At 28.7% G+C, this 7807-nt stretch overlaps 1 protein-coding gene across 1 annotated transcript in view; it reads left to right on the forward strand.

The window, feature by feature from the left end:
- Window positions 1–802: 802 nt before the first annotated feature.
- The window catches only part of LOC117178799, a 51505-nt gene continuing 44500 nt past the window's right edge, over window positions 803–7807 (forward strand). The window contains exon 1 of the mRNA XM_033370278.1: window positions 803–935. The gene's annotated coding sequence lies outside the window, so the exon portion shown is untranslated. The remainder of the gene's footprint in view (window positions 936–7807) is intronic.

Here is a 7807-nt window from a genome sequence, read left to right on the forward strand (position 1 = left end):
GGCAACGTGCCCAGAGGTAGACCGCGGAAAGAATGGTTAGAATGTGTGAATGAGACCCTACTTAGAAGAGACATAAGAAGTCACAGAAACACGAGAGCCTGCATGAAAAAATGCATGGACATAAAAGAAGCTAGAGAAGTATGCCAGGACAGGAAAGCATGGCGGCAAGTAGTTAATAAAAAAGAGTGTCAGTAGAGTGAATGACGCCTGAAACAAAAGACCTTGGCCACTAATGGGCCCAAGTGGGGAACCTTACATAACGACTTCGTGAGGTTCTTCGCTTGGGGTGATTGCTAGAGAGATTGATCAGCAACCTGGGTCGGAGCAGTGTTGCGGAACGAACGTGTTATTTACTTAAATAGCACGAGAATTCTGGATCAATCAGAAAAATCTTTATTCCTTCCACACACTACTTCTTTCTCCTACCAAGTGAGTCACGCCAACCCGAAATCGAAATGGCTTAATGGTGTAATAAAAAATATATATATATGAATAATATATTAAAATTTTTTTAGTTAAAATTGTCTCATTTACATTATTTAAAGTTCATGCAAGAGTAGAAAAGGTTCGTTAATTCGAGACGAATTGTTAGACATACAATATTTATACATTGTACACTAAAACCCCGTTTAAGTTTACTGCTCCGAAATGAAAACATCTCACTTAGGTTTACTCGGGAAGGGCTCCCACCACCGTTCTCACCATGAGAGGGGCCCCTCCATATGCTGATGCGATTGGTTAACTCATCGACGCACGTATGCACATGTTTGTTTGCGTAGAACGAAAGTGGAAGTCGCGAAACGTCCAAACGACAGAAACCAGTGTTTTTGTAGGTGTGTTCTGTTACTAAAAGTTTCTTGCAGTGTTCTGTCAAGTTTCCAGGTGCAATTGAATAAAGAGTGTTTATCAAACAATCATCGAGAGGAACCATGCAGGTGCGTTTATGTATTTTTCTTTTTCATATCAAATATTATATTGTGTTGCCATGTTCATATTCTACGTAATACAAAATGATAATCATTAAATAATAATATTTGACACAAATTTTGAATAAACATATCCAGTTACTTATCAGAATAATTTTTTTAGTTTTAATAAGCATTTAAGTGTAAACCGTGATAAAGTGTATAGAATCACAACGGAAATAAATGTAATTAAAAATAAGAATACATACCAGGAAAAATCTGGATGTGCCAGGGTTTTTCGAGAGCGTTCTTGGATTTTCTTATTGTTATAAAACGTTAAATAATAATGTCACTTCATTTGTGAAAGTATCTTTATATTTTTAGATTTAACTGTTTTGTTGCGGCAATTTGGGGGGGGGGGGGCAAATTAATATTTTTAATCGAAAATGTAATTATTCTTTTTTTTTGCAAAATGTTTTAGATGAAAATTCGAGTATTTTACTAAAAATTCGTTTTTTTATTAACGAAATTTTCCAAACTAAAAATATAAGTATTCCAGCGATCCCATAGTTTGTATATAATATTCCGTCATTCGAATGAAAAATTCTTCTCTTTGGTTGAACATTAATTTGTTAATCAAATATTTATACTTTTTGTTGAAAATTCATGTATATATATTGTAAAAAATTCATCAGCTTTTTGGTATAAAATTCTACTTTTTTTTTAATTTATCGTTTTTCTTTCAGAATCCATGATAATTAACTACATATAAGTGATTATATATATATGTGTGTGTGTGTGTGTGTGTGTGTGACATTTATAATTTCTAGAAAATAAATAATGAATTATTCGCAATAATTAATTTATTTACTACTCCAAAAATGGTTTTCGCTATATAGCGATGCATGTGAGTTTCGGTCACACACACACACACACGCACACACACATACACACACACATATATATATATATATATATATATATACATGGGAAGCTTCAATGTGCGGAGCAATGAGAACCCTTTGGGGAGGAGGTAAAAGTAAACCTAAACGAGAAGCAACACGTGAACTTAAGCGGGAGTGAACTTATCCGGGCGTAAACGTAAACGGGGTTTCAGTGTATTAAAGAGTAGAGAATTTATTTTAATGAATGCTATCTGAAAATCGGGTTTTTATAATAAAAGTTTTTTTATAACATAATTCCACCCTGATGCAAGAGCGCAAAATAATGCTCAATTGGTGTAAAAATGGATTGAATTACAGTACAAGAGTTATAGTTACTTGGTTTAAAAAAAATTCTCATTCACTAATTCATAGTTCGTAACATTTTTATTTTCCTATTCAGGTTGTTTAGTCTGAATTCCTTTAGGATTAGACAATGTGATCATCAAATAAGCACCATCAAATTGTAAATAAAAAAAACTGATAACAATAGAGATTGCGAATCGGCATCTAGTTTAATATACATGTATTAAAAAAAATTTTGGTATTTGAAAATTCAAATTATATTTTTGTAAGCGCCGATAAGGAAGATATCTCTTTAACATATTAACCTTATCCTCTTTTAAATGCAGATAACAAGTTTATCTTGATACATTATAAAGTTATTTTGTTTAGAAAATTTAAAAAAGAATATGTAACTTTCAATTCGCGGAAAATTATAAGTTTTTGAGAAGTGAATTCTTAATTCTTTGTGTGTAAATACAAATGAAATTTTTCAGTTATATGTATAAGATATCACACAAAAAATTTGTATCTAATGTAATTAATTTTATGTCTCACTTACTGGTGGAAAGTGCCAATACAACAAGGATTAAAAACTCCATCATGAACGTGTCTAAAAATCTATAGAAAAAAGTTAAACTTTTAATTGAAGAGACAATGTTCCTGCTTCTTTCAGAACTGTATATCCATATGTTGATATCGATCCATTTATATCGGTGATTTTTGAGATGGTATCCCTCAAATCATGCAAAACTGAAACATTAATAGGTCAGCTGTCTTTTCAGAAAATATGAGTATAAAAAATATTTGTGTTTTTTTTTAATTTGTTTTGATCCAGACCTAACAAATATTAGGTCAACGAAGTAGCGGAAGCTATGCAAAAGTAGGTCAATTGTAATTTGAATATAATAGTATATGGAAAAAATATGTTTCGCTTTTTTAATTCGTTTACAATATTTTGCTGAAAATAAAGCGTGACTGAAAAAGTGCTTCCTTCTTTGTATTTACAATTATTTAGAAACTTTTCATTCAATGTTATTCTCAAGAGAACGTCGCGGATGTTTCTTGTTCGCTTTGTAGTCTTTGAAGTTCGCATTCTCATCGTGACACTTGCGCATTCTGTTAGATTTTTGACACACATTTTTTAATGTTTATTTATTTTCCAAACAACTTTACATGGCACTTTTAAACAATGTATCAGAAACTTCGATTTCTATCAAAAAAGGGGTCAAGCTAAATTTGTAGTTATTTTAAAAGGTGACAAGTCATCCTTTAGACTTTTTAAGTTTCTCGCATATTTTGGAGTGAAATAAGAAATTTTCTATTTTTGCATAGCAATTTCGATAAAGAAATGAAAAATAACGAGTTCTTTCGAAAAATAGTTAAAAAAAGAAAAGCTTCTCAAATTTATATTTAAATTAATTTATTAAATTTTGAAAAAATAATCCCCACTTTTATGCAGTGCAAAAGTATGTTTTTTTATTTGTGAATTTTATCGAGAAAAGTTTATAAATTATTTTGAACAAATTTTAGAAATAGCTTATGAATTGAAAATTTCAAAATAAATCGTAATTCAACAGCCGGCTTAAATGGAGACGACACATGTACACTCGGGTGGTCCGAAAAAGCAGCTTTTTTATTTTGATTATGGCTATCAAAAATGTTTTTCTACATATTAAAATTATTCCTAATGATTATTTTCAGATTTCTGAAACGATAAATTTAGTAAGCAGAAACTTTTTGAAGTGTGAAACTTTGTTTTTCAAAAATTTGTATTATACAAGAAAATTGTGGTAACAAATGCAATAGCGTAGAATATAATTTTCATTTCTAAACCGAAGTTTCGAAGATAATCAAAAATGTTGAAAAATCATTTTTTTGGTATTATTCTTTCCAGGGATATTTTAGGATATAAAAATACATATAAGTTTAGTAGGAAGAGTAAGTTCGCTTTTTTGTTGTTTTTTTGTTGGATTTTGATATTTGTTTTTTTACTAGAGTTTGAAGCTATTTGCTTACTTTCACAGTAGTTCAAAACTTTTCCTTCTAAACCTCTATGTATTTTAGGTCCTGAAAGACCCCTGAAAAAGATAATAAAATTAATTTATGATTAAAAACACTTTTTAAATATCTTCGAAACATCGATTTTGAAATGAAAATTATATTATACGTAACTACATTCATCACCAGAATTTTCTTTTAAAATAACAATTTTCTGAAAATCTTTTTTTACATAAAATAAAATGAATTTGTGCAGTAAAAACTGATTCAAAGAAGAAATTACCCAATATAGAAATATATAGAAAAAATCACTGCTTTCAAAGTTTCAAACTTTAAAAAGTTTCTGCTAACTGAAGATATCATTTTAAACATCTGAAATAATCATGGAGACTCATTTGAATATGCTGAAAAATATTTTTGTAACCATAGCCAAATTAAAAAATACAATGTTTGCGGCCTTGACCATAAAAAACTATATAAAAACATCTAAATTGCTCGCCACAAAAAAAAATTCTGAAGCTGGAAAAATATTATTTTACTTATTCATACGCTAAAGTCGAAATTACATTTATTCTGAATTTTCCTTAAAACATTACATTTTTCCGTAGCTCCTAAAAGACCACTTAAAAGGATATTAAAAAAATTTATATTCATAATTTTATACCATTTTGAATTATTTTTTAAACTTCGATTTTCAAATAAAAATCATGTTCTGCGTAACTACATTCATCTCCAGATTTTTTTTACCATCAAAATGTTTGAAAATCTTTTGTCACATGAAAATAAATGAATTTGTACAGAAAAACTAATTCGATGAAGAAATGGTGACCGAACATTGGAATATATCCAAAAATTACTGTTTTCAAAGTTTTAAAATTCAAAAAGCTTCTTCTAACTGAAGACATCGTTTTAAAAATCTGAATAAAATCATGAAGACTCATTTTATATATAGGAAAATATTTTTGCCAGCCATAAACCAAATTTGTGAGTTCTCAGGGTCAATTCATAGCTGAGTGATTGCAAAAGTTATTTTTTTTATTGCCCAAAGATTGTTTTCGATATAAAGTGATGCACACGTTTTCTTGAGGGTATATAAATTCAAGGTATTTTTCACATAAATAATATAAAGTAAAATAATTCAGATGTGTACACAATTACTTTTTATCTATTTTAAGCAGTAAAACTTGTAAGCAGGTTATAATTCATGAGGCGGCGTAGCCTGCTTACAAACTGCCACAATATTTCATTGTCATTGTTTAAATAAAGATGAAAATGATAGGAAATTGCGTTTTTACATTCGAATTTTGTATTTTCCAAGTTTTATTTTTTTATTTCTGTAATTAATATAAAATACAACCCATAATAAACTTATCTACATTGAGCAGTTGGATATTCTCCATTATCGAATTTCTAAATACTTCGCCTAACCAAATTAGCCATGCTCTACTAATTTTTAGTGGCTCTCCTTTATTTAACAGAATTACACTAAAATGTCATCTGTGCTATTAATAGAATTGCATCGACATAGAAAAAACAGAAGATAGACTTTACATCGATTTCCGATGAAAGATTCGCTGCAACAAAAATTAACTTTACAGGATAAACTTTAACCAAATATCGGTTAAACTTTCTTTTGTTTTTACATGACAACACATGTGTTTTAAAAAACGCAAAGTTGTCTGATTAATACCTTATTCTTCTAAAAAATTCCCTGCAACAAATTTTATCATTACTTTATTCTGTGAAGGGACCGTACTCAAATGACGTAACAGCTCCAGGGGGTGGGAGGGGTGTCGAGACATATTGTTAGGATTTGTTACGTTAGAGGATGGAGGGTCCTGATCTCATGTACGTAATTTAGAAAATTCGGAAAAAAATTCTCCTGAAGATAATCTTTTTCGTCATAAATTTTATTATTTTGTTTAAAATTTAATTATTTTGTTAAAAATTCGTCTTTTCGAGTTGAAAATTTAGCTTTTTTCGAAGATCATTAACCTTTTTTTTCTCTGAAAATTTATATTTTTGAGTGAAAACTTCATCTTTTTTAGTAAAAAATCTTACATCTTTCTTGGATAAAAATGTAACTATTTTGTTGAAAATTTATCTATTTCCTAGAATATTCACTTTTTCTTTAAAATTCGTATTTTTGTCTTGAAAAGGCAATTGAAATCGATTTAAATGAAAATTTAACTCTTTTTTTGAAAATTAGTCTTTTTCATTTAAAATTTCTCCTGTTTTAGGAAAATTTTTATTTTTCTTAGTCAATAATACAACTATTTGGTTGAAGATTCAACAGTCTTGTTAAAAAGTTATACGCTTTGGATAAAAATTCGAATATTTAGCAGAAAATTAACTTATTGCTCACAATTCTTGTTTTGGTGTTGAAAAATGAACTGAAATCTTCTTGAGATAAGAATTCAAAAAAATGTCTTTAATTTATCTGTTTTAGGAGAAATTTCATCTTTCTTGCATGAAAATGTATCCGTTCTATTGAAAATTCAACTAATTTTTTTTTTAATTTACCATTTTGATTTTCAAATTTACCTGCTTTAGCAATAAATACATATTTCTTAGAAAAATGCCAGTTTTTATATGCAAATTGAAAAATATTGTTGAAAAGTCATATTTCTTGGTTGAATATTCTGCTCTTTTGTTGAAAATTAAATTACTTCGTAGAAAATTTACTTTTCCATAAATTTAATATTTTGGCGTTGAAAAGAGAACAAACATTTTTTCTGGATGAAAATTGATCTATTTAAAAATGTTTGTTTATTAAAAAATGCATTTTTCTTAAGAGAAATTTCAACTTTTTTGGATAAAAATTCAATTGTTTGGTTGCAAATTAAACTATTTTGTTGCAAAGTCATACTTTTTTGGATAATATTCCACTGTTTTCTTAAAGCTTGAACCATTTTGTGAGAAATTTATTTTTTGTTTAAAATGTATATTTCTGTGCTGAAAAATGAACTGAAATGTTTTCTGGAGGAAAGTACAACTTTAAGAAAAATGTCTTTTTGGAATGAAAATTCATTTATTTTTTGTTGTTGAAATTTTGGTTAAATAAATATTTAATGTGTTTTAAGAGAAATTTAGTCTTTTTGGATGTAAATGTAACACTTTGGTAGAGACTTCAAGAATTTGGCTATAGTTATTCTTTTTGATTGAAAATTCTTCTTTTTTTTTAATTGAAAACTCTGCTTTTTTCGCGAAAACTTATTTCTTGTTTAAAAATTCATATTTTGATCGTGGAAAGTCAACTCAAATCTTTTCAAACAGAAATTTCAACTATTTTTTAATAATTTTCGATATCATTCAAGCAGTTAGACAAGGATGCATCATGTCTTCATGGTTATTTATATTATTTATGGACAAGTGTTTAACAATGGCTCTCTTCGACGAAGAGGGTGTGGATCTCGAAACAGTAAGGGTACGAGGGTAAGCGTTCGCAGATGATAAGGTTGTTATGGCAGAGTCTATAGAAGACCTACAAAGAATGTTGAATAAACTAGATGCAAGCATGAAGAGCATGGGCCTCAAAATTAACAAAAATAAAACAAAAACTATGGTGTTCGAAGTAAAGAGTGAGAAAACGCTATGCAATATTTTATTAAATGATGAGAGAATTGAACAAGTTGATAAGTTCGTATACCTTGGTAGCTTATTTACTAGGGACGGGAA

Source organism: Belonocnema kinseyi, chromosome 8, assembly GCF_010883055.1.
Source record: "Belonocnema kinseyi isolate 2016_QV_RU_SX_M_011 chromosome 8, B_treatae_v1, whole genome shotgun sequence".
In the NCBI taxonomy this organism is placed as follows: Eukaryota; Metazoa; Arthropoda; class Insecta; order Hymenoptera; family Cynipidae; genus Belonocnema; species Belonocnema kinseyi.